Source organism: Chelonia mydas, chromosome 4, assembly GCF_015237465.2.
Source record: "Chelonia mydas isolate rCheMyd1 chromosome 4, rCheMyd1.pri.v2, whole genome shotgun sequence".
NCBI classification, from domain to species: domain Eukaryota; kingdom Metazoa; phylum Chordata; order Testudines; family Cheloniidae; genus Chelonia; species Chelonia mydas.
The window spans coordinates 53,205,039-53,231,556 of NC_057852.1; the positions used below are offsets into that span (position 1 = coordinate 53,205,039).

Below are 26,518 nucleotides of genomic sequence, written 5' to 3' on the forward strand. Positions count from 1 at the left end.
CCAGGGTCTGTGAAAGGTTGTCACCCTGGAACAGTGGTTTTCAACTTGATGCCTGTGGAGCAGGGGTGCTGCACACAGACTGTCTAAGATTTCCCAGGGTCTGCACCTCCATTTGAAATTTTTAGGGGTCCACCAATGGCAAAGGTTGAAAACCACTCTAGCAGAAAGTCTGGGAGAAAATTGAAGTTTAGGATTAGAGACTTTAAAAATCACTTTTTGGACCCTGTTATTTTAATTAATTTACTTGTTTTCCTGCCTGCGATCAATGAGAATTTTTCTTGATTGGCAAATTATCCATAACTACCCACAATGGGGTCACGGTCCTCTTCCTCTGAAACATCTGCTACTAGCCCCTGTCAGAGACAGCGCACTGGATTGGATGGCCCACCGCTCTGACCTGTTATAACAGTTCCGATGTTCCTAAGAAAAGAAAGCAATAAAGGACAGTTCGCCACTGAATTTCTGTTTTATTATATGGATCTCTAACAATAAACAAGTGTGTGCTATGCTGTTACATGAGAGAAGCATTTATGTATGTATATGCATGTATATTTATAGTGAGGTGTGTGTATGCATACATTTGGAAACAAACATTCTGTTTCAAAACAGAACAGACTTGCACAATAAACAGATTTAAACACAAAAACAAGTAGGTCAACTATTGACACAAATATAAAGAATGTTTAGTGTGAAACTTAAAAAAAAAAAAACAACCCAGAACTTCTGAGGCAACAGCAATTAAAATTGGTGAGTCAAGCACAAAGAGCGGGGCAAAAAAGGAATGGGTAAAATCCTGGACCTGCTGTAGTCAATGTTTTGGAACTCTGATTCTTTATTATGTATAATAATTGGAATTAAAATACTCACAGGGAGTAAGTATGTAGTCAATATTCTGATCTCTTTCACACCAGTATGAAAAGAGTGTTAAACCACAACTGAGTCATTCTGTATCTACTCCAATGCAAATGAGATCAGAATCTGTTGTATATAAGGAGAAAAAGTTACGTTTTGCAATGGCCATTTATTCTTTATTGTAAACAGATAGCTGACATGATGAACATATATGGTCTGTTTTAATCTTCTTGTGGCTAAACTCTGCTGTTGCCCTTTGACTTACATGGGACTTGTGCATGTAAACTGATGGCAGTATTTGACTTTTAAGTTATGTTGCTACATGGTTACGTTGAATGTGGGCAGAGTATATACCCAACCAGTAACATATCTGTGGTGCTTCAGAAGGACTGCTTTCCCAAAATGGGGAAGAGTATGATCAAAATTGGTTGGGAAGGGAAAAAAAATCACAAAAGGGTGAATAAAAATTGGGAGTTGTTTAAGAAGAATCATAGAACCGGAAGGGACCTTGAGAGGTCATCTAGTCCAGTCCCCTGCATTCAGGGCAGGGCTAACTATTATCTAGACCAGAGGTGGGCAAACTATGGCCCGGGGGCCACATCTGGCCCTCCAGACATTTTAATCCGGCCCTCGAGCTCCTGTCAGGAAGCAGGGTCAAAGTCTTGCCCCACTCCGCATGACTCCCGAAGCAGTGGCACGTCTCCACTCTGGCTCCTACGCATGGGGCAGCCAGGGGGCTCCGCATGCTTCCCCCATCCCAAGCACCTCCCCTGCAGCTCCCATTGGCCGGGAACCGCAGCCTGTGCACAGGGTAGCGTGTCTCCGCATAGGAGCCGGAGCGGGGACATGCCACTATTTCTGGAAGCTGCTTGAGGTAAGCGCTGCCCGGAGCCTGCTCCCTTGACCCTCTCCTGTGCCCCAGCCCCGATCCCCCTCCTGCCCTCTGAACCCCTCGGTCCCAACCTGGAGCACCCTCCTGCAACCCCAACTCCTCATCACCAGCCCCACCCCAGAGCTCATATCCCCAGCTGGAGCCCTCACGCCCTCCTGCACCCCAACCCCCAATTTCCTGAGCATGCATGGCCCACCATACAATTTCCATACCCAGATGTGGCCCTCAGGCCAAAAAGTTTGCTCACCCCTGATCTAGACCATCCCTGACAGGTGTTTGTCCAACCTGCTCTTAAAAATCCCCAATAATGGAGATTCCACAAGCTCCCTAGGCAATTTATTCCAGTGCTTAACCACTCTGACAGTTAGGAAGGTTTTCCTAATGTCCAACCTAAATCACCCTTTATTAGAGTTTATTAGGTGACCAAAAATCCACAATCAAGTAACAGAACAATTTTGGGTAGAAGCCCATCCTTGTTCAGTATGGAAGTGAAGCCAGTAACTGGGGGAAGGATATAACATAGAAAAAGAGGAAGTACATACCAACCACTATATTAGAAGTTATGAAGTACAGAAAATTGATTCAGGGAAGCTAAATACATCAGTGGAAAAATCCAGACCTGGCAGGGCTAAGCACAATAAGACTGAGATTTTAAAAGTATATTTGTAAGCATTTCTTTTGTTCCTATGGTATAGGCCCCCTTACTAGATCTAGATGGTAAGAATGTTGATAATGATGCAGAAAAGGCAAAAGTGTTCAAATATATATTTATGTTCTGTATTTGGAAAGAATCAGGACAATGAACTTGTATCACATTGGGTAATGAAGTACTTTCCTGCTCATTAATAATTAAAGATGATGATAAACATTTTTAAACTAAAAGGTCCAGACACCTTAACACCCAAAAATCCTAAAAGACTTGGCCGAGGAGATCTCTAATCCTCTGATTTTAATTTTTTAATAAATCTTGGATTACCGGGGAAATTTCAGAAGACTGAGAGTATGCTAGAGTTATGCCAATATTCAGGAAAGGGTAAGTGGGATGACCCACGTAATTATAGGCTGGCTAGTCCTAGGAAAAATCATGGAAAAGAATAAGAGGATGGGAATATACTTAGTGCCAGTCAACATGATTTTATAGAAAATAGGTCTTGTCAGACAAAATTTAATTTTTTGGTGAGATTACAATTTTGCTTGATAAAGACAACTGCATAGCTGTAATTTCCTTAAACTTCTATAAGGCAGTTGCCTTTGTACCCACATGACAGTCTTATTACAAATTTATCATTATACAATAAATGAAGCAGACAGATTAATAACTGACTAAGATTAATAAACACTTTATACAGCAGTGGTGTTCAGTTATATTTTCTGAGGGGCCAGGTAAAGCAATGTTCAGATCTTGGAGAGGCAAAGAGCTGTTCAGGTGTTTGCTCCCTAGAGACAGCACAGAAATTCTTCACCCATCAGACGGATTGGCAACTAATGGCATGCATGCCAGAGATTGTACATTGGCTGGTTTTTGAATAGCACGCAGACTGAGAGTCCCATCAGGGCAGGTTTTGAGCTGCACTTCAGTATATTTTCCCCTCTGATTACCATCATGCCAAGTTAAAGTCTGTTTATCTGAATTTCAGATAACCCAAAATCCTGATTATTCAGATGAGCAGTATGTCCCCCATGCTCATTTTCTGTCCCAAGGGAAGAGAGAGGGAGGGGAGTAGCTGCAGAAGACAGGAGCCTCCTTAGTACTGCCTGAGTGCGGGGAGCTGGGAGGAAGAGCGGACGGTGGAGGATTTGGAGGAGATCCAGGGGACTACTCCACCCAGATCCTGTCCCATTCTTGCCACCCCTGACTCCTGCTCCCAGCTGGAGAGTCTCTTGTAAGGACAGCCCTGTTACCTGGCTCCATCTCCAACCATGGACAGCTCAAGCTGTCAGCTCAAGCTCCGCCCTCAGCTCTTGGTAGCTCAGACCAGGGATGGTCCCACTACTCAGCTCTGGCTGGCCCATGGCTCCCAGCAGCTCCAGCTCCTGCACTCCCCTTGTAGTCCTGGCTGCAGTGGTTCCACCCTGACACACATGTGAGCATTCCTACCCCACTCAGGCCAGCAACTGCCAGCTCAGAGGATGCTCTGCAGCCAGGGAAGGAAAGAGGTCACCTGGCAGAAGAGCTCAGTGACTGGAGCCACTTGCTGGGCCTTTCATTATGCCTACCAGGCATCAGCTGTTCCCCTTCCTGCTGGGGGCCCTGAGCCCTTCCTGCTGGGGGCCCTGCTATCCGGCTCTAGCTTGCCCCAGGTCCCGGCAGCCAGTGGGGATGCTGCAGTCAGGACCATCAGGGGAGTGGGGGGCCCAGAGCCACTGGGAGCCCAGAAAGGAGCTGGAGTGAGGTAGGGTGGTTGCCCTTATGGCAGAGCTCCCAGCTAAAACCCAGTGGGCCAAATGGAAAGCCTTACCAGGCTGGATCTGGCTAATTGAAGAATAATGTTATACAGCATTGGTGAAAATGATACTGGAATACTGTGTCCATTTCTACTGTTCACATTTTTAAAAGGATGTTGAAAAATGTGGAAGGGTGCAGAGAACAGCCATACAAAAAATTCCAAGATGAGAGAAAAAACCCTACAGTGAAAGACTTCAGGAGCTCAATCAGGAATTTTTTAAATCAGAAATAAGTTTGAGACGTGAGTTGATTATAGGGTATACTTGAAATAACTTCACAGAAGAAAAAAAAAAGCCAAACAGGTACTAAAAGGCTTTTTAATCTAGCAGAGAAAGGAATAACAAGAACCATTGGTTGGAAGCTAGAACCAGACACCTCAAGTTAGGAAAAAGGCACTTTTTTTTTTAAACATTCAGGGTTATTAACCATTGGAACAAACTATCGAACGAAGTGGTGGATTCTCCATCTTTTGGAGTCTTTCAAATCAAGTGTATATGCTTTTCTGGAAGACTTGCTTTAGTCAAACAAGACTCAATACAGAAGTAACTGGGTCAAGTTCTTTGGTCTATATTATATAGCAGGTCAGACTAGATTAAATGGCCCATTCTTGCCTCAAAAATCTGTCAATCTAGGAGTAAAGACAGCAAGACTTGTTTATTCCCAGTACCTTACTTTAAAATAAACAGTTATTAATTTGACCTACTGTAGTTCAATGTTGAATAATAGAGAAGTGAAAATGTACAGCAATTCTACTTAACATTTTATTTTTTGTGTTGCCAAGATCATTCTGAACTCTCCTTCTGTCTAGCTCCTTAAAATTCCATTCTTGCTCTGGAATAGGAATATAATACCATTAACTAGACATCAAGCCAGCCTTACCATTCCTCCCAAGCCTGCAAATTATTTTGCCACTAACCTTACCCTACCCTATGCTCTCTCCTCCAAAAAAAAAGACTGACCTGTGTTCCACTCACCTCCTCGCAGAAATGTAAAGCAAGTGACTCTTGTCCTGCATGATCAAATACCACTTTGCATTAATGCGAATGAACAGCACATGCTCAGGGCTTATCTATGCAGGGAGAAAGCCTACAGTAGTTAGTGCAAAGTACTAGCCTAGCTACTCCACACCAACTCAGTATATGGATACTAAAAGGGCTTTTATGCAGAGTAGCTTAACATACTTTGGAAGTGCATTAAGCTACTGTGTACAAAGGCACTTTTAGTAAACAGTAAGAGTGTTCACCTAGCTAAGCCAGCCAAGGGTACTCTTAATGTTCAGTAAGAGAGTATCCATACTGGGAGTTAGGGTGTAGTAAGCAGTGTGCTTTAAATTCACACAGTCACTTATTGAACAATAACTTCACTGTGTAGATAAGCCCTCCATTTTTATAATGGGGTCCTGAAAACCAGGAATGTCCCTGTTCGCATGGTCTGTACCAGTCATTTTTACAGTGTCTGGTACTTTTCTTTTTTATACTCCGGTAGACTTATGGACACCTTAGGGAGTCATTGGCCAGCTGACTTGCTGAAATTGCGGCAGAGCTTTTCATTTAGCTGTTCTCAATTCAGCCCTTGAGCGGACACGGTTAATTTGGAACCCTGCAATGTGAATTGTTAGTTCAAATTATTCCTTCTAACATGTATTACTTTGTATTTGTCATCCATGAATTTCATTTTCCACTGTGCTGCCAATCCAACTACCTTGTCCAGTTCCTCTGAAATTCTTCACAGTTTTCTCTAGTCTTGACTAAATTAAATAATTTTGTTTCATCTGCAAATTTTGTCACATCACTTATCACTTTTTTATCTGTACATTGGTATCAATATGTACCATTACTGGGGCTCCTCCCTAACACTATCCAGAATTATTATCTACATAAAGAATTATTTGTAGTACTTCATATTAAGTGTGTGTTTGGACATCTAGAGATCCTCCCACACTGGACTTCTGCTGCAATAGAAGTGGAGCACTGCTGATTGTGCTGTGTTCTTTGCATAGGTACCAACATTTAGAAAAGTTTTGCAAGAAAAGACAATTGTCTGAATAAGGTGTGGTTCTGGGGACCAGTAGGTCCCCAGCCATTGTAAGGTGCTCTGCGTATTCTGGTGAGTTATAGGACTAAGGGTTTATCTCCACTACCGGTGGGATTGACGCTGCGGTGATCGATCCACCGGGAGTTGATTTAGCGGGTCTAGTGAAGACCCACTAAATTGACCACCGATTGCTCTCCCGTCCACTCCGGTACCCCACTAGAACAAGAAGAGTAAGGGTATGTCTACACTACCCGCCAGATCGGCGGGCAGCGATCGATCCAGCGGGGATCAATTTATTGCGTCTAGTCTAGATGCGATAAATCGACCCCCGAGGGCTCTCCCATCGAGTCCTGTACTCCACCGCCACGAGAGGCGCAGGCAGAGTCTATGGGGAAGTGGCAGCAGTCGACTCACCGTAGTGAAGACACCGCGGTGAGTAAGTCTAAGTACATTGACTTCAGCTACGTTATTCATGTAGCTGAAGTTGCATAATTTAGCTCTATCCCCCCACTTAGTGTAGACCAGGGCTAAGAGGAGTTGACGGGAGAGTTTCTCCTGCCGACCCGGCGCGGTGTGGACCCCGTGGTAAGTAAATCTAAGCTACATCGACTTGAGTTACGCTACTAATGTAACTCAAATTGTGTAGCTTAGATCAACTTTTGCCCGTAGTGTAGACCTGCCCTAAGATAGCACTTTACTAACAATAACTATTCAATTGTCACAGCTTCTCTGTGGCTCATATTTGTGAAATGAGAATAGTCATACTTATCGACAGTACCGCATAGAGAAGCTAAGGCCAGCATATCCAAATTTGGGTGTATAAAATAAGGCACTTAAATCCATATACAGAGTGGACTGATTTTCAGGAGATGCTGAACACCTGCAGTTTCAAATTAAACCCATAAGAGCTGCAGTAGCTCAGCCCCACTGGATTTAGTTGCCTTAATTTAAGCATTCAACATTGATAGTTATAAACTATTTGATTTGAATTAGTCTTGACAAGAATCTTCATAAGGGGCTACAAACTTTCTTTTAAAAAAAGAAAGAAAAGGAAATGTAGACTCTCCTTTAGATTTCCAAGTCCCCTGAATCGTGGTGTGATGTTGGCAGACCAGATGCCAGTGGTGCTGGAACAGTTTTTGGAGTGGGGGTGCTGAGCTGCACCCCTCTTAGCCCGTCCATGTCCCTCACCACCCCCAGAGCTGGGGCCAGGAGCAGGGTTGTGGCTCCAGGAGGGGAAGAGGGACATGGACAGGGGTAAGGCAGCGGAGGCTGGGGCCACAGCTAGAGATGGGTGCAGAGCTTCGGGCATGGGGCCAGCAGCCATGACCCTGCATGCGAGGATGGCAGCCTGGAGCGGAGCCCCCAGGGCTGATAGACCCTGGGCTGGCAGCGGAGCCCCCGGGTGTGGGGCAGATGGCGGAGTGGGACACAGGGCCGAGTGAGGCCAGTGGCCAGGACCACAGACAGCAGGGGCATGGGGCTAGTGGCCAGGGCGTGGGGCTGGCAGCCAGGACACTGGGCACAAAACATGGGGGTGCTGCAGCAACCCCCACATCTCTATTTCCCATGCCTGTGCCAGGTGCCAGCTCTTGCCAAAGCTTTAGGCCTCAGCTGAGAACTGACAAATTCATTGCTGGAAATCAGTCTGTTTCACCTATGTGTTAGTATGGTTAAGATGTGTATTGAACCTGTAACAACATGTTTAAATTTTATGAAATGCTTGTAAATTGCTGCATGCATTAGTCTTACATTTACTTTCTTTACCTTGTTATAAGGTAATATTTAAGTTTTTGCTTTGTAACCGTAAAAAATATTTGTGCTGAATCGCTGAACCCAGTCTGGAGGGATCGTCTCCTGCCCATCAAGAAGGCCTATCAAAACGAAATGGGAAGAAGTGATATGCAAAAGTGCTCATCTCATCAGCTTGAATTCTAGAAGAAGGCAATAAAAATAGCTGACAAGAAAATTTTTCATCTTTTTTGCAGTTTAGACTCTCACAGGACCGGAGCTATGAAACAGAAGCAGAGATGCCAGGGTGAGCTTGGGTTAGCCTAAAAGACATTGAGAGCTGACAGACTGAGAGCTGAAGATTACTTCAACTGGCACAGTCAAGGAACTATGATGTTATTGGAATAACAGACACTTGCAGGGGATGAGGGGTAACTCACATGACTAGAGCTCTATCATGGATGGGTATAAACTGTTCAGGAAGGACAGGCAAGGGAGAAAAGGTGGAGGAGTTGCACTGTATGTAAGAGAGTGGTATGATTGCTCACAGCTCCAGTATGAAACTGGAGGAAAGCCTGTTGAGAGTCTTTGGTTAAAGTTTACAGGCAAGAGCAATAAGGGTGATGTCGTGGTGGGCATCTGCTATAGCTCTCCAGACCAGGAGGATGAGGTAGACTAGACTTTCTTCAGAAAACTAACAGAAGTTTCCAGATCACAGGCCCTGGTTCTCACGGGGGACTTCAATCACCCTGACATCTGCTGGAAGAGCAATACAGCAGTGCACAGACAACAAGTTTTTGGAGAATGTTGGGGACAACTTCCTGGTGCAAGTGCTGGAGGAACCAACTAGGGGCAGTGCTCCTCTTGACCTGCTGCTCACAAACAGGGAAGAATTGGTAGGAGAAGTGGAAGTGGGTGGCAACCTGGGCAGCAGTGATCATGAGATGGTCGACTTCAGGATCCTGACAAGAAGAAGAAAAGGAGAGCGACAAAATTTGGACCCTGTACTTCAGAAAAGCAGACTTTGACTCCCTCAGGGAACTGATGGGCAGGATCCCTTGGGAGGCTAATATGAGGGGGAAAGGAGTCCAGGAAAGCTGGCTGTATTTTATATAAAGAAGCCTTATTGAAGGCACAGGAACAAACCATCCCAACGTGCAGAAAAAATAGCAAATATAGCAGGTGACCAGCTTGGCTTAACAGAGAAATCTTTGGTGAGCTTAAACTCAAAAAGGAAGCTTACAAGAAGTGGAAACTTGGACAGATGACTAGGGAGGAGTATAAAGATATTGCTCAAGTATGCAGGGGTGTAATCAGGAAGGCCAAAGCATAATTGGAGTTGCAGCTAGCAAGGGATGTGAAGGGTAACAAGAAAGGTTTCTACAGGTATGTTAGCAACAAGAAGGTGGTCAGGGAAAGTGTGGGGCCCTTACTAAATGGGGGAGGCAACCTACTGACAGATGATGTGCATAAAGCTGAAGTATTCAATACTTTTTTTGCCTTGGTCTTCACAGATAAGGTCAGCTCCCAGACTGCTGCACTGGGCAGCACAGCATGGGGAAGAGCTGAGCAGCCCTCAGTGGTGAAAGAACAGGTTAAGGACTATTTAGAAAATCTGGACATGCACAAGTCCATGGGTCTGGAGCTAATACATCCAAGGATGCTGAGGGAGTTGGCTGATGTGATTGCAGAGCCATTGCGCCATTATCTTTGAAACTTGTGGTGATCGGGGGAGGTCCTGGACTATTGGAAAAAGGCAAACATAGTGCCCATCTTTTAAAAAGGGAAGAAGGAGAATCTGGGGAGCTACAGACCTGTCAGCCTCACCTCAGTCCCTGGAAAAATTATGGAGCAGGTCCTCAAGGAATCCATTTTGAAGCACTTGGAGAAGAGAAAGATGATCAAGAACAGTCAGCATGGATTCACCAAGGGCAAGTCATGCCTGACCAACCTGATTGCCTTCTATGATGAGATAATTGGCTCTGTGGATATTGGGAAAGTGGTGGATATGATATATCTTGACTTTAGCAAAGCTTTTGATATGGTCTCCCACAGAATTCTTGCCAGCAAGTTACAAAAGTATGGATTGGATGAATGAACTATAAGGTGGATAGAAAGCTGGCTAGATTGTTGGACTTAATGGGTAGTGATTAACGACTCAAAGTCTAGTTGGCAGCCGGTATCAAGCGGAGTGCCCCAGGGGTTGGTCCTGGGGCAGGTTTTGTTCAATATTTTCATTAATGATCTGGATGAGGGGATGGATTGCATCCTCAGCAAGTTCACAGATGACACTAAGCTGAGGGGAGAGGTAGATAAGCTTGAGGGTAGGGATAGTGTCCAGAGCGACCTAGACAAATTGAAGGATTGGGCCGAAAGAAATCTGATGAGGTTCAACAAGGACAAGTGCAGAAGCCAGCACTTAGGATGGAAGAATCCGTTGCATTACTACAGGCTGGGACCGACTGGCTAAGTAGCAGTTCTGCAGAAAAGGACCTGGGGATTACAGTGGATGAGAAGCTGAATATGAGACAACAGGGTGCCCTTATTGCCAAGAAGGCTAATGGCATATTGGGCTGCATTAGTAGGAGCATTGCCAGCAGATCGAGGGATGTGATTATTACCGTCTATTTGGCACTGATGAGGTCACATCCGGAGTATTGCATCCAGTTTTGGGCCCCCCACTACAGAAAGTGGCAAATTGTAGTCTCCAGCTGAGAGCAACAAAAATGATTAGGGGGCTGGGGCACATGACTTATGAGGAGAGGCTGAGGGAACTGGGCTTATTTAGTCTGCAGAAGAGAAAAGTGAGAAGTGGTTTAATAGCAGCCTTCAACTACCTGGAGGGAGATTCCCAAGAGGATGGAACTAGGCTGTTCTCAGTGGTGGCAGATGACAGAACAAGAAGTAATGGTCTCAAGTTGCAGTGCGGGAGATCTAGGTTGGATATTAGGAAAAAACTATTTCACTGGAGGGTGGTGAAGCACTGGAATGAGTTACCTAGGGAGGTGGTAGAATCTCCGTCCTTGGAGGTTTTTAAGGCCTGGCTTGACAAAGCCCTGGCTGAGATGATTTAGTTGGGGATTGGTCCTGCTTTGAGCAGGGGGTTGGACTAGATGACCTCCTGAGGTCTCTTCCAACCCTAATCTTCTATGATTCTAACTCTGTCACCTTTTGGAACCACAGATTAACTCATTTGTATATACACTTGCCTGCTTCAGTGTTGTGATAACTCTCTCATTTATTTTCGATGGGCAGCTCTACATTACAAATTTAGTGTCGTGCTTCTGGTAAAGACACTCTAAGCCGGTAAGAGAGAACTCTCTTGTTGGCTTAATAACTCCACTTTTGGGAGAGGTGGAAGCTATGCCATAGGGAGAAGCTCTCCTGCCAACATAATGCTGTCTAACCAGCCCTCAGGTCGGTGTAACTTCATCGCTTGGTGTGTGAATTATTCACTCCCCTGAGCGATGTAGTTATACCGAAGTAATTTTGTAGTGTAGACCAGGTTAATAAATCCTCAGATAGTTTACTATAGGATTGGCTACAAGTGTTGTCTTTGGTGTTAAGTCTAAGGTGAAAATTGACCTGGGGTAAGTGACTGGTCCTTTGGGACTGGGAATAACCTGAACACTGTTGTAATTTTTAGTGTAAACTGACCCTCTATCACCAAGTCCAGCTTGCTTGGGCGGCAAGATAAAGTGGAATACTATAGAGTGACTCTATGGTAAGACAGTTCTAGTGCTTCAGGAGTTCACATTTGTTATTGGCTTGATGAAATCAAATTATAGAACATAGGGAAGAGACCCCAAACTGACTGTGAGGTTGGCACTCATGGTTGTGAGCCACTCCAGACAGCATGACACCCAGGATCACATGGCCATGTTCTTTGCAGGTCTGAAAACTCCATCTCTGCTAGTCACCTTCTTGCAAAGATTACAAAGGTTTAAGCATTTTTCTGTGCATATGGACAGTGATTAAAGTTAATTGAAACAGGAGCGGGAGATCTCATCACACCAACTGAGGAAGATGGGGAGCTGTGAGAAGAACTGTGTCCCAAGCCAGGGAGAGAATGGGGAGCGCTCTCTTTCACGCTGTCTTAGTACTCTAATCTCTGCCAATGGATATGTGGCAGAAATTGATTCCTGTTTGTAACTGGGGAAGAATAGAGGCAGATGTTAAAAGACTGCAAAAACTCCTGTCTTCATTCAATAGCAATACTATTTCAGGGATATATATAAACACCTTTTTCCATTAACAGAGTTAACTGTGCAGTAAATCTTTTCTAAATCCAAATGACTTTAATTCTCCATTCACCTTTATATTCAAATATTAATATCTATATTACCTTCCATAGACTTTAATACAGAATCCTGCCCTAGACTTAAATAGTGTGTTGATTCCTTGATAATATCTTATGAATTACTTACAGTTAACCTTTAGTTCACAGTCTCTATTAAGTTCTGGTTTCATTTACTTAGTTCAATTTAATATTCTCAATAATGTTCTGATATTAAAAAGAAATCTTCAGCCAGAATAAAATTTCAGAAAAGTCACAGCCCTGGCCAAGAGAAACTCCTAACTGTGGCTATGTGAAAGGTTCAAATACAACCCTAAACTTATGCGTCAGGTGACATTTTAATATAAAAATTGCAAAAGGAGATTCAAGCAATATATTGAACTTTATTTTGATTTTATTAACCTTTCTTAGCAAGACAGTGCTCTTGTTTCCTGCCCAGCTGAACCGGCTTGCAATCAATTCCCTGCTCCCTGGCTCTCCCTCCAGGTGCAGTCTGTGGAGCTAATAGGCTTACCTGGCCACCTTACCTCTTCCAGGACACCCCACTGCAGACTTGTGCATGTATAATGGATGGCAGCATTTGGCCTTTAAGTTTCAGTTCATGTTGCCACATGGTGCATAAAAATAACTTGTGATCCAGCTAAGCTTTTTCTGGTTTCCAGTAGACCACATTTCTTTGGTTTTGCTGTACATTTGCTTCAACCACACCAATCTCAGCTTGAGTGAGATTTTCCTGAGTGGGAACGTCACACACATTGTAAGGGTTGTGAGATGGCTGATTTAAAGGTCTGACTTGCATAAATTACAACACATTTCTTAGGTCATGGGGTTTTTAAACTAATCAGGGAACCAGAAATGAATATTAAGAGAATTTCAGTAAGAGGTGATAGGGAATTCAGCTTCCTGAGAAGAGGTACAGATCTAATTTCCATGGTCTTCCCCAAAATAGATCTTCTATACTGTAATTTCCCAGACATTACATTACACTGAGGATCTGACAGGAAAGCTCATTGGAAAGTGACAGAGACATTTTCATTGTTGTGATTTGCAGCTCAGTAAGTGTAACAGCAGTAATACAGTAAATTATTCTGTAGGGTGTGTACAAATCCCTCAGTCCAGTCAGTTCATGTGCCTCACTCATGGCAATGATTCCCACAGGGCCATGACTGCTCATCTAAGGGGATGGGGTGATCAAGCCCCACTAGATGATAAGTTTGAGATCCCAGGCTAGAGTCTATGGTCTGCTAATGGTCACTAAAGTGGGCAGAGAAGGTCAGTGGAGAATTGTCCCTGCTCAGGGGAATTTCTGCCAGCATAAAGGTTGTGGAGGTGGCTCTACTATCACCTGCATCTTTGTCCCCTCTCCCCCCCATCCTGCAATACCCACATCAGGGGAAGGGCGGGGTGTGTTCCTCAGGCAGGATGAGGGCAAGAGGAGGAAGGGACAGACATGCTAGAGCAGAACTCTGCTATCCCTGTTCTTTCTCTAGTGTAAGACCAGCGAATCGAGCCCTTAAGATTTATTTGGGGGGTAGGGTAGCTTTTACCTATTTAGTATATTCCTGAGTTTTCTACCATTTTATTCTAAAGTTCCTGCTTGCATTTTTCTCTTTCAGGTGGCCAGGGCTTGGCAGATTTTGCTGCAGCATCTTCCACATGAGGGTGCCAGTCCTTGGACAGAGTCATGTAACCCTCTTTAACACTTTATCAAACTTTCGCTCTCAATTTTATAGCAGATGCAAAAAAACCCAACCTTTTCTCCTCTTTTGTAAATATATTAAAGTTCTCTGATACATGGTATCCAGTGACTGAAGGACTGCCTCAGCATAAGAGAGTCTTTGGATGGCATCAAATCACTGGAGCAGCTGCTACTCCAAGAGTTGATCCCTGGCTCTGGAACAGCCCCTTGAGACTATTGGTGTAAATTAGAGCAGCCTTTGGGCTGCTCACATATGTTAGTGGTGCTCCAATTTATGTTTAAGACTCAACCACTATCAGGCCTATTGCGGAATTGGGGAGAAAAATAGTGCCTTACATTCAATGCCCATAGTGTTCCACCAATGTGAACACAAATCAGGGGCATACTATATCAGGGCAACTGCAGAAGCAGCAGAGAGTTGCTTTAAACTGATGCAATCCCACCAATGGTAGCAATGTTTCTACAACACCAGGGTGATTATGCACTGATGATACATTTCGGAGGTGATTTGGGTAGAAATAGGAATGCTTTGATGTGGTGAATTTTTCTGCAGTACTTGCTCAACCTTTTTACACAGTCACAGGAATTAGCATATTTGATCAGACCTGAGGTCTATCTAGGCCAGCATTTTGTCTCTGACCGTAGTGAACATAAGATGCTTCAGAGGAAAGTGCAGGAAATATGGGACAGATGTAGGGTGGTCTCCTCACAATCCCTTCCAATTAGGGATTGCCTTAAACCTTGAAGTATGAGGTTTCATATCCCTTCCAATACTCTGTTAGCATTAACTGTTATAAGTATGCGTATTCTTGTTATTCATATAAAACATCCAATCCCTCTTTGAATCTTGTTAATTTCTTTGCCTCAGTGACATCCTGTGGCAATGAATTTTGTACATTTCTAACCATGCGTTTTTTCAAAGTAACTAGGAAGTGGAGATCTGCTATGTTTAAACTAGAAATTTGTATACCCACTTTCCAGCACCAATGTAGCTCATTTTACATTACTGTTTACACTGTGGCTACCACCATGCAGAAAAATGAGTACAAACATTTTCAAGTGTGCACACACCTACTCAGGACTATTAATGTGTCAAGTTTCAAAGTGTTGCCAATGATTTTCCTGCTATACAAAAGGGCCATTTTCCCCAACCCAAACACATACATAAATATCAAAACTAGTTGAAAAGATTTTTTTTTTAACATTTGGATGATGATCAAACATCCAGAAATATGAATATTTTAGAAAGTTAGAAGCATCAAAATCAGGAGGGTTATGACTAAAACTGTTTTGAACCTTAAAGGAATGTTATCAGGTTAAAATATCATTTTTAAAATCCTTACCAGTGCTAACACAACCTAAGATTATTTATTATGAAATATTTTTGGAAATCTCATTTACTTTTCACCATCAATGTTGATTGTTTACTGTTTGTATTTCAGTCACCAGGGACAGTGAAAACAGAGGAGTCAAATTCTCTGTTTGGTTCTCCTATAATACCACAATGCTACAATGTTTGGGTTGCAAACGTTTAGTTTGATGTGAACATTCTTCCGAAGTGTTGTAAATGTTTGTTCGCTTTCAGTTTCATTGAAAATTTTCCATTGATCTTAGGTTACAGAAATAAGCTGTAATTAAATTTGTATTGGGCAAGAGGAATCAATAGGCCAAATGCTAGCAAATTTTAAATTGTAATCAAATGGCTTCTCCCCAAGATGGTTAGGCCACTCTAATTAGCACTGAAAATAGATTTTAATCTAACCAAAATTCAGACTAACTCCTTTAAATATGGAGCAGGTCTCTCAAAACAAACCAGCATTTAACCTAGCTGGCCACAGGAGGTCACTATCCTTCCATAGTAACAAAACTCTCATACTATTATTTGTTAATAGAAATTTAGGGCTAGAGTCTGCTCGTGTTCACACTAGTATAACTGTTGAGTAGCTGAGAACAGGATCTTACCCCCAGTGTTTATTAAAAGCTTGTGAAATAAATGAAATCAAGGTGACTTTTAAAAACCTGTATCCCAGTCTTCAATATATTTATAATTCTCTCCCCCCCCCCCCCATTTTAATATCGTAGGTTTTTCTGAACCTTTCAAGTCATTTTGTTCCCTCACCTGCTCTTAGATTCCTAAGAATGAGGTTTTGGGAAGGATGAGGGAGGGAAGACTGGGACATGTAGTCACACTGAGAAAAATAGATCATTAGTTCAAAGAGAAGGAAAGATGACAGTTCCTGCCCTCCTCTAGAAAAATCCTCTGGCTGCTACAACTGAAAGTGTCCCTCCGTCTCATTCTCAACTTTGCTACAAAAATAAAATATCATATGAAAATACTTCTGTCCCTCCCCCACTATTGATATCATATAAGGCTGTTCCACCAGGATAAAGACAAACCAGCTTTGAAAACGTTTTCATGACTCATACTTTTTCTAGGTCCTCACATCAAGGCTATGTCTAAATCTTGCTAATTCTTTCTGAATAATATCTCTAAGGTAATGCCTATCCTATCTATCTGCACAGCTAACACTCTTGTTCCAAGCTCTCATCATCTCAGATCTTGACTGCTGCAACAGACTTTTCTCTGGCTTTGGCAAATGCAAACTTGCCCTGCTCCTATCCATTCAGAATGCTGCTGCAAAGATCATCTTCTGAGCCCCCTCTCTTTGCACACCCTCCATTGGCTATTTCTTTTCTATTGTATCTTCATTTTCTAGATCTCTTCATGACCTATCATCTCTCCTTCACCCATGATGCCCACCTCCATGACCCACTAGTTAAATTTTCAAACAAGCGCTTTCATGCTTGGGAAGTAGTTCATATAAATGTCTTCATTGCTCTTCTTCAGATTCCTCCTTAAAACTCTGCTTTGCCATGATGCCAAAAAAACACCTTGAAAACAGTTAGGGCACTGGTGTGCTGACACCGTAGCCTATCATTGACTTAAACAGGTTTTGGATCATGCCCTCAGATAGTTTACAAGCTCTGCAGTTTTCAGAGTAGCAGCCGTGTTAGTCTGTATCTGCAAAAAGAAAAGGAGGAGTTGTGGCACCTTAGAGACTAACAAATTTATTTGAGCATAAGCTTTCGTGAGCTACAGCTCACTTCACTGGATGCAGTTCTACAACAGTGGATTTTATAAACTCAGCCAGACTCTTAGCATTTGTTTGGATTTAACAAAATCTCTCCTGTACTAGTCAGTACTAGTCCTATAGTGAAAATATCTGACTGAAGAAATGCCCTCTTGCAGAAGGTCTTGCTTTATAGTATACAAAATTAGATTCATATAATATATAAAAATAATGTAATTCCATTATAATGATTCCCCTCATGATTTCTGTCTTCTAGGATCTCCTGGGGCATGGAGAGAGATCTGTGGGTTCTGTCAGTTTTTCCCCAACTTTATCTCATCACCTACTTTTCATGCCCTGTATTGTGATTACCAATCTTTTGTCTGAAAACTCTGCAAGACTTTCTTTAATCATGTGAAAAGTCCACCATTCCATGACATACAAGATGCTTTGGGGATGAGGTTAAACAAGACACTTTGGAGAGGAGCCTGCTTTGTACAAGAGCATTCCTTCAGTGTTGCAAACTATCTACAGTACATACTTGAACTAAAGATCTAAGATGTAGTTAATATATACATGCAAGGATCAGATATTCACACACTGGCTTTGAGTTTTGTGCCTGTTCTTAACTTGATTATTATAAGGTCCAAGTGTCTTAGTTCTTTGTATTCTAAAGATTCAGTGCCTGCATTTCTTTATATTAATGTATGCCAGGGATGTAACTTAGAGTATAGATGTTAACATATACTCAAGAACTGAACTTTCAAACTTTATCTCATATATTTACTAAGACTGCAAATATTTCATGAAGGAACTGTTACTCACATGCTCATATGAAGTTACCTCCATCACCAATTGCTTCCAATTCTCAGTCCATCTAAGGATAAGTCAGACCAAAGTGATTCACTGCAAATGATGCAAGATGCACCACTCTCACCATTCAAGATGCACAATCACCGCCAGCTGCCCCCTTGATTTTACATACTTAAGCATCAATATGTTAACATGTATTTCTCTTTGCTCTTCATGAAATGTTCAGAAAAGACCCAGGGAGGGACCTGGAATGCTGAATTTCCTTTTGTTTCTGCAACTTCATTAATAAATTCAGCAAGCTAAATGATCTTTTTGACAATCCATTTATTTGATAGCCTTGAGTAGACTATTTTGGAATGACTGGAGGCTCTGGATTTTGTTTGTTCATACTTAAGCACAGAAACAGTCACTTCATGCATAGAAATCATCAGTGACTCACAAAATGATGTGCTTACTGATGCATAGAAATCCGCACTAACTCACACATTGACACGCTCCTGCCTAGAAAGCCATACTAACATACACAATGGCACACTGCCTCATCAGTGCATACTTTAGAAATCCTCACTGACTTCCAGAAGGGCCCAGCCTCTGTTGAAGCCAATGGCAAAACTTCCCAATGTCTTCAAATGGAGCAGGATCCATCCCATCATGACAAACATATCCATTCCCCTTATTCTCTCTGTTGACCCCTTTCAAACCATTTTTTACAGCCTTTAAAAGTTAAAGAGCCCCTGAGGTCACAAATGAACTCCAAGGAAATGAGATTTCCTTTCATATCTTCATATTTGAAAGCCATAGTGTGCTAAATCGCTACCACCCTGGGTTTTTATATGGAAGTTTTATGTTAAACAAATGTAAATGACAGTCAAGGGAAGAAATGTCTCAGGGGATTGGTAATAGGATGTGAAGCCTTTCTTCTCTAGGTCACTGCTTTAAAAGCATTCCAGGATATTTATTTACACATAACACTGGAAAAAAAAGAACAGCCATATGAAGGTCTGAGTACCGGGACAATAACTAGACTTACAATAGAAATAAACCCAGTAACAAAAATACTAACCACACACAAACTAATTTCACCAGGTAGCACCTTTAAATAATCAAGTGGAAATAAAATTTTACCTTAGCCAGCAACAATAAAAATGGACAAATTTTCAGAAAAGCCTCCCCTTGACACCAAAAAAGAATCACAGCCAGGAACACACCCTAATCCTTCCCTCAAAAGACCTGTTCAACAAATGGCTTTTGCTACATTCCCAGGTGGTCAAATTCAATCTATTTTAGACCAAAGGGAGCAAGTAGTGACCAAAAGTCATTACCATTTAACTGCTCCTCAGAGACTTGTGCGATATATGCTGAAGTCTCATTATTTTTAGACAGGTATCTACATTACAAAAAGTCAGATCCAGACCCAGGTAAAAACAAAACAACCAAAACCATTGTTACAATTGGAGTCAACACTAGTAATCTCTTCCAAGAAGCCAAAAATTGAATGCATGTGTAGAACAAGCTACTCTGATTCTTAGAGGTGATCCCTCCAAGCCAGGGGTAGGTAAACGTTTTGGCCCGAGGGCCACATTTGGGTATGGAAATTGTATAGTGGGCTATGAGTGCTCACAGAATTGAGGGCTGGGGTGTGGGAGGGCTCCGACTGGGGGTGTGGGCTCTGGGGTGGGGCTAGGGATGAGGGTTTGGGGGTGCAGGAGGGTGCTTCGGGCTGGGACTGAGGGGTTTTTGGAAGGCGAGAGGGGGATCAGGGCTGGGCAGGGGTTTGGGACATGGGAGGGAGTCAGAGTGGCAGGCTCCGGGTGATGCTTACCTCAAGCGGCTCCCAGAAACAGCGGCATGTCCCTTCGCCAGCTCCTACATGGAGGCCCAGCCAGGAGGCTCTGCGTGCTACCCTGTCTGCAGGTGCCTCCCCTGCAGCTCCCATTGGCTGTGGTTCCTGGCCAATTGGAGCTGCGGGGATGGCGCTTGGGGTGGGGGCAGCGGGCGGAGCCCCTTGGCTGTCCCTATGTGTAGGAGCTGGAGGGGGGACATGCCGCTGCTTCCAGGAGCCGTGCGGAGTGAAGCAAGACCTCCTGAGGTCCCTTCCAACCCTGATATTCTATGAAGACCCCAACCCCGCTCCCCGGCTGGAGCGAGGCAAGCCCCAGACCCCACTTCCCGGGGTGAGCTCAAGGGCCAGATTAAAACATCTGGAGGACCGGATGTGGCCCCAGCCGTACTTTGGCCACCTCGGCTCCAAGCACATGTTGAGACAAGTTAGAAGGGTAAAACCTGGTACTGCCCTGCCTGTGTTATAGTAATTCTATGATTATAGGACTTCTTCAGACTCCCAGTCTATCCTTCTGGCATATTACACCTAGCATTAAATTCAACCCACCTGTAATGCAATACATTCAACATGTACATATAGTAATATAGAAAATTTCCTTCTTATCAAAAAAGAAAACACAGTTGTTCAAGAAATGTATTGTAAATTGATTAGGATTATGTTGAGGGTGAAATGGGATACGTGTTCAAAATATGGTTTTTGTGAAGTGTTTGCTTTTTGCTTGTTCCTATTTTCTACTATAGTCTACAGTTCTGTATCATTGTTTATATAAATATTATAAATAATTCAACAAACCCTTGGACCCATGATTATTCTACATCCATATGTATTTTGATCAGCTTCTTAAAAACAAAACTTAGAACATTTACAAAAATATATATATGTAACAACACAAGACTTATTAGGATACATTACTTATTCACACATCTCTGGTTAAAAAAGCAATACAGATTCATTACTTTGCAATAAATCTAAATAAGGAGTGTAGTGCATATTGTCAGCATAAAGCACTATTTATAGTGACATTTCAATAACATTGAGTGCACGGGGTACTTGAGAAGGGATGGAACTGTTATTATGACCACACAGTCCAAATGAAATTTAACAAAGAAAACAGAAATGAGAATGGATAAGAACTGCTGTGGGAATACCAATGAAACAGCAGTGGAATATAACCAAATAGTTTCTCAAAATGAACCAGAATTATTGAGGATTGATATCCATGACTGGGATTGCTGAATGAAGTGGTTCTTAGCTCTGTCATTCACACTTCCATAAGCATATGATTTTACACTCAATTACTCACATTCAGACATATTATTTGTAATACAGGTATTACTTAATACAAAATATAAAAAACTCTGTGATAAATTGATGTGTGATTTCATTATAATCTCTGCGTGTAATTCTGTTTCTTATCTATAGCCAATATTGGAGTTTAACTGCAGAGCTGTATTTTACTGTTCCCTGCAAGTTAAAAATACCAGTGAGGGAGAGGGGATTCTGAAAAGTTTTTGTGTGTTTGAAGATAATTGGAAAAATCTCCAAGGCTGTGCCTCCTACTATCAAGTAGATCCAACATCCATTGAAGCCAGTGAAAAGAATCCCATTGACATTGGGAGAGATAAGAAAGAATATTAATTTTCCATCTATTTTCTTAAACAATTGCAGTAGCATATTCAGTACTTTAGCTGGTTCATATATTTCTGAACACAAAACTGCATGACACAGTACCTTTTTCACATTGCTTTTTAACTAGATGGTAATTTCCCCCCTCTAATTATGGCTTTACCTTGCTCAAAAGCATTCCGTTTTAGAAGACTTATGCAAATGCATACTGAACAGTTTTCAATTTTAGTGCAAATTAGATGAGAGTGATACTGGTGGTATTAAAATTAGAGTTTCGTTTGGCTAAAACTGATCCACATTATCACAATTGCATTATATATACGTTAACCAATCAAATTGCACAAGTATTTATTGTATCAGAAAAGTATAAATCACATATTAAATAAACTTCCCACTCAAACTGATTGCCTTGCCTCTACTAAAGGAAATATATACTTCATATATGAAAGTATAGCTCATATATATTTCAAATGGGTAACCACTTTAATACATAACTTTATAATAGTGCTTTTCCTCAGTAGATCTCAAAGCACTTCACAGTCTTTAACTTATTTATCCCCACAACATCTCTATGAGGTAGGGACGTAGTATTATTCCCATTTTACAGATGGTGAACAGAGGCACAGAGAGTTTAAATGACTTGCTCAAGGTCACACAGGAAGTCTGTGGCAGATCAGGGAAATTAGCCTTGATCTCCTAAATTCTTGGCTAGTGCCCTAATCTCAGGAGCATCCTTAAAAATAGTTTATATAGAAGTCATGGAAGCCTGTCGTATAACATACGTACTGCTTATATTGCATTCATGTATGGTGTATTTTTTCCACGTGGACAAATAGAAAGAAAAGTTCTTCCACTATTACACTGCATGTTTTGAAGTCAAGGGGTAAAACATTGAATCATGCTGTTAACATCTTAAGCCCTGACCCTACAATGACTTACACATGTTCTTAACATGCAGTGTGAGTAGTCCCATTGAACCCCATGACAGCGTGTAAAGTTAAGCACGTATGTGCGTCACGGCAGGATCAAGGACTTATTTTGCAGATTGCATTGCTACCATGCTTTGGTAAGCTCCTCAGGCAAAGATGGGAGCCTTGAGAAAGACAGATGACCTGGAAGAATATACATTGCTAGATTAGAACATAACAGAGCCATCACTGGAAAGCCCTGACATGCAAGACACTGAGGATGGAGTGGAGATCAAGGATAATCTAGGCATGGCCCAACATCTAAACAAATACTTTGCCTCAGTCTTTAATAAGGCTAAAGAGGATCTTAGGGATAATGGTAGCATGACAAATGGGAATGAGGATATGGAGGTAGACATTACCATATCTGAGGTAGAAGCGAAACTCAAACAGCTTAATGGGACTAAATGGGTGGGGGGGGGGGGGGGCTCAGATAATCTTCATCCAAGAATATTAAAGGAATCGGCACATGAAATTGCAAGCCCATTCGCAAGAATTTTTAATGAATCTGTAAACTGAGGGGTTGTACCGTATGATTGGAGAATTGCTAACATAGTTTCTATTTTTAAGAAAGGAAAAAAAAGTGATCCGGGTAACTACAGGCCTGTTAGTTTGCAAGGTCTTGGAAAAATTTTTGAAGGAGAAAGTAGTTAAGGACATTGAAGTCAATGGTAAATGGGACAAAATACAACATGGTTTTACAAAAGGTAGACTATGCCAAACCAACCTGATCTCCTTCTTTGAGAAAGTAACAGATTTTTTAGACAAAGGAAATGCAGTGGATCTTAAAAAGAAAAGGAGTACTTGTGGCACCTTAGAGACTAACCAATTTATTTGAGCATAAGCTTTCGTAAGCTACAGCTCACTTCATCGGATGCATACTGTGGAAAGTGTAGAAGATCTTATTATATACACATAAAGCATGAAAAAATACCTCCTTCCACCCCACTCTCCTGCTGGTAATAGCTTGTCTAAAGTGATCACTCTCCTTACAATGTGTATGATAATCAAGTTGGGCCATTTCCAGCACAAATCCAGGTTTTCTCACCCCTCCCCCCCATACAAACTCACTCTCCTGCTGGTAATAGCTTATCTAAAGTGACCACTCTCCTTACAATGTGTATGATAATCAAGGTGGGCCATTTCCAACACAAATCCAGGTTTTCTCACCCCCCCACACACAAACTCACTCTCCTGCTGGTAATAGCTTATCCAAAGTGACCACTCTCCTTACATTGTGTATGATAATCAAGGTGGGCCATTTCCAGCACAAATCCAGGGTTTAACAAGAACGTCTGGGGGGGGGGAGGGGTAGGAAAAAACAAGGGGAAATAGGCTACCTTGCATAATGACTAAGCCACTCCCAGTCTCTATTCAAGCCTAAGTTAATTGTATCCAATTTGCAAATGAATTCCAATTCAGCAGTTTCTCGCTGGAGTCTGTATTTGAAGTTTTTTTGTTGTAAAATAGCGACTTTCATGTCTGTAATCGCGTGACCAGAGAGATTGAAGTGTTCTCCGACTGGTTTATGAATGTTATAATTCTTGACATCTGATTTGTGTCCATTTACTCTTTTACGTAGAGACTGATTATCATACACATTGTAAGGAGAGTGATCACTTTAGATAAGCTATTACCAGCAGGAGAGAGGGGTGGGAGGAGGTATTTTTTCATGCTTTTTGTGTGTATATAATAAGATCTTCTATACTTTCCACAGTATGCATCCGATGAAGTGAGCTGTAGCTCACAAAAGCTTATGCTCAAATAAATTGGTTAGTCTCTAAGGTGCCACAAGTACTCCTTTTCTTTTTGCGAATACAGACTAACACGGCTGTTACTCTGAAAGCAGTGGATCTTATTTACCTAGATTTCAGTAAGGCGTTTGATACCGTGCCACATGCGGAATTATTAGTTAAATTGGAAAAGATGGGGATCAATATGAACATTGAAAGGTGGATAAGGAACTGGTTAACAGGGAGACTACAGGGGGTCCTACTGAAAGGTGAACTGTCAGGCTGGAGGGAGGTTACCAGTGGAGTTCCTCAGGGATCAGTTTTGGGACCAATCTTATTTAATCTTTTTATTTCTGACCTGGGCACAAAAAGTGGGAGTGTGCTAATAAAGTTTGCGGATGATAGAAAGCTGGGAAGTATTGCCAATTTAGAGAGAGACCGGGATATCATACAGGAAGATTTGGATGACCTTGTAAACTGGAGTAATAGTAATAGGATGAAATTTAATAGTGAGAAGTGTAAGGTTATGCATTTAGGGATTAATAACAAGAATTTTAGTTAGAAGCTGGGGACGCATCAATTAGAAGTAATGGAGGAGGAGAAGGACCTTGGAGTATTGGTTGATCATAGGATGACTATGAGCCGCCAATGTGATATGGCCGTGAAAAAAGGTAACGCGATCTTGGGATGCATCAGGCGAGATATTTCCAGTAGAGATAAGGAGGTTTTAGTACCGTTATACAAGGCACTGGTGACACCTCACCTGGAATACTGTGTGCAGTTCTGGTCTCCCATCTTTAAGAAGGATGAATTCAAACTGGAACAGGTACAGAGAAGGGCTACTAGGATGATCCGAGGAATGGAAAACCTGTCTTATGAAAGGAGACTCAAGGAGCTTGGCTTGTTTAGCCTAACTAAAAGAAGATTGAGAGGAGATATGATTGCTCTCTATAAATATATCAGAGGGATAAATACCGGAGAGGGAGAGGAATTATTTAAGCTCAATACCAATGTGGACATAAGAACAAATGGATATAAACTGGTCATTGGGAAGTTTAGACTTGAAATTAGACAAAGATTTCTAACCATCAGAGGAGTGAAGTTTTGGAATTGCCTTCCAAGGGAAGCAGTGGGGGCAAAAGACCTATCTGGCTTTAGGATTAAACTCGATAAGTTTATGGAGGAGATGGTATGATGGGGTAACATGATTTTGGCAATTAATTGATCTTTAACTATTCATGGTAAATAGGCCCAATGGCCTGCGATGGGATGTTAGATGGGGTGGGATCTGAGTTACTACAGAGAATTCTTTCCTGGGTATCTGGCTGGTGAATCTTGCCCATATGCTCAGGGTTTAACTGATCGCCATATTTGCGGTCGGGAAGGAATTTTTCTCCAGGGCAGATTGGAAGAGGCCCTGGAGGTTTTTCGCCTTCCTCTGTAGCATGGGGCATGGGTCACTTGCTGGAGGATTCTCTGCTCCTTGAAGTCTTTAAACCATGATTTGAGGACTTCAATACCTCAGACATAGGTGAGAGGTTTTTCGCAGGAGTGGGTGGGTGAGATTCTGTGGCCTGCGTTGTGCAGGAGGTCAGTCTAGATGATCTTAATGGTCCCTTCTGACCTTAATATCTATGAATCTAAGACCACCAAGATATACATTTCCACATTTTAAGTCTTCAAAAGCATAAGTTGTTCTTTAAGCCCTGGCTGAATCAGATATCCAAGATGAGACTCAGTAATAAATCTCAGATAACAGCTACACTGTTTGGCTTACATTACACAGAATGGATGGTTTCACTGTTCTTCATGGAAATAATGGAAGAAATGAGAAATTCTGCAATTTAAGATTCACAAACAAGATTAATAGATTAAGGCCACAAGGGACCACTAAACATGTGCTTACGTGCTTTGCTGAATCCTAATCTCTTAGCAACAATTTTTTTTCCTGGTGTACCTTCACAAACACATGATCCTTTGAAATGACCAGTTAGAGATTTCCTGTTTTGTTGCAGTGCATGTTTTGAATAATAATTCGAAGCATCAGTTATAAAGGAAAAGAAAAGCATACAATCTTTCCCTCCCCTAATGTAACAGGGTACATTTCAGAATATGCTATCTGATCATGAGGCTTTACTATACACCAGTAAACGTTTGCCTTAGGTTCCTTTCTTTAGTCCCTTTTTCTTTGTAACATTAAATCAGCAGGGATAAGTGTCTTTGGACAAAATGATTTTACATCAAACAAATATTGACATAGCTTTTAAGGTCACTTGCTGCAAGGCTATGACTTAAAAGGAAATTAAGTTTGATACATGCACTTTCAAAAGTCAGTTAGAAACATATACACTGCACCCATTTTATAATACAATGCCCCAGGAGCCAGACATATTGAATGCTGTACAGAGGCATTGCAATAATGAAGGTAATTATAGGAATAGGTAGGAAGGTAACAGGGGCTTAATTAGATAGAAACAGCCAGGGTATTTTAGAGAAAAAGGCAAGTGCTATGT

The 26,518-nt window shown here is 42.0% G+C and overlaps 1 long non-coding RNA gene across 1 annotated transcript; it reads right to left on the reverse strand.

The window, feature by feature from the left end:
* Nucleotides 1–9,978: 9,978 nt before the first annotated feature.
* Nucleotides 9,979–22,502, reverse strand: LOC122465465. The gene is made up of 3 exons (XR_006290354.1): nt 22,488–22,502; nt 18,311–18,313; nt 9,979–10,200 (listed from the first exon to the last, which is right to left on the reverse strand). It is a non-coding gene; the product is annotated as an uncharacterized LOC122465465 (long non-coding RNA).
* Nucleotides 22,503–26,518: the final 4,016 nt, after the last annotated feature.